Source organism: Cornus florida, unplaced genomic scaffold (assembly GCF_030987335.1).
Source record: "Cornus florida cultivar Cherokee Brave unplaced genomic scaffold, ASM3098733v1 CherokeeBrave_3.0.0_Hap2_Chr08, whole genome shotgun sequence".
In the NCBI taxonomy this organism is placed as follows: domain Eukaryota; kingdom Viridiplantae; phylum Streptophyta; class Magnoliopsida; order Cornales; family Cornaceae; genus Cornus; species Cornus florida.
In genome coordinates this window covers 60,124,371-60,125,192 of record NW_026775578.1, presented here as the reverse complement: position 1 = coordinate 60,125,192, position 822 = coordinate 60,124,371, and the positions used below count along the sequence as shown (strand labels likewise).

General features: G+C 37.3%; 1 pseudogene; it reads right to left on the bottom strand.

Annotated features, from left to right (window-relative positions):
- Window positions 1-372: 372 nt before the first annotated feature.
- On the bottom strand, window positions 373-471 carry LOC132272258 (small nucleolar RNA R71; annotated as a pseudogene).
- Between the last annotated feature and the right edge of the window lie 351 nt (window positions 472-822).

The following is an 822-nucleotide window of genomic DNA, read 5'->3' as shown; positions in this document are numbered from 1 at the left end:
TCCTCCTATTGCTTTGCGTGACCATTATGAGCCAAATGAATATAATGCACCTACATGCATTCAATTGCCCCCATTTAGAGCACATCACTATGAAATTAAACCGCAAACTATTCAAATGCTTCCTAACTATCATGGACTTCCAAATGAAGAACCTTACAAGCATTTGGATGAGTTTCTCGAAGTGTGTTCCACTGTGAAATACACGGACATGTCAGAAGAGGTTTTAACACTAAAACACTTCCCTTTCACCCTTAAAGATAAGGTAAAATATTGGTTCAATAATCTTAAACCTTTTTCGATTACTTCTTGGGTAGAAATGCAACAAGAGTTCTTAAAAAAGTACTATCCGGTTTCAAAGACTAATGTAATGAGAACCTCAATTAGAGAATTTTCTCTACGGGATGGGGAATTGTTTCATGAGGCATGGGAGCGCCTCAATGACTTGCTTAGGAAGTGTCCACATCATGACATTCCTAAATGGCAATTAGTGCAATTTTTCTTCGAAAGTTTGTCGGATAATTTTAAAGGAATGGTAGATGCTTCCATGGGGTGGTTCATATCTTACTAGGCATGAGGATGATGTATGGCATCTTTATGAGAGCATGAGTGAGAATTCAATGCATTAATCCTTGTCTTCCAAAAATGGTAGAAATCTAGGTGGAAGGAAGAATTTCGGCTTATATCAAGTTGACAATTCCAATGACATGGCCACTGAAGTCAAGTCTCTATGTTTGATCAATTTTTGATCAACCAAAATTTGGAGAATCAAGTATCTTCCTCCCCTAATCATCATCATCACAATTCCAATGAATCTTGCATGAC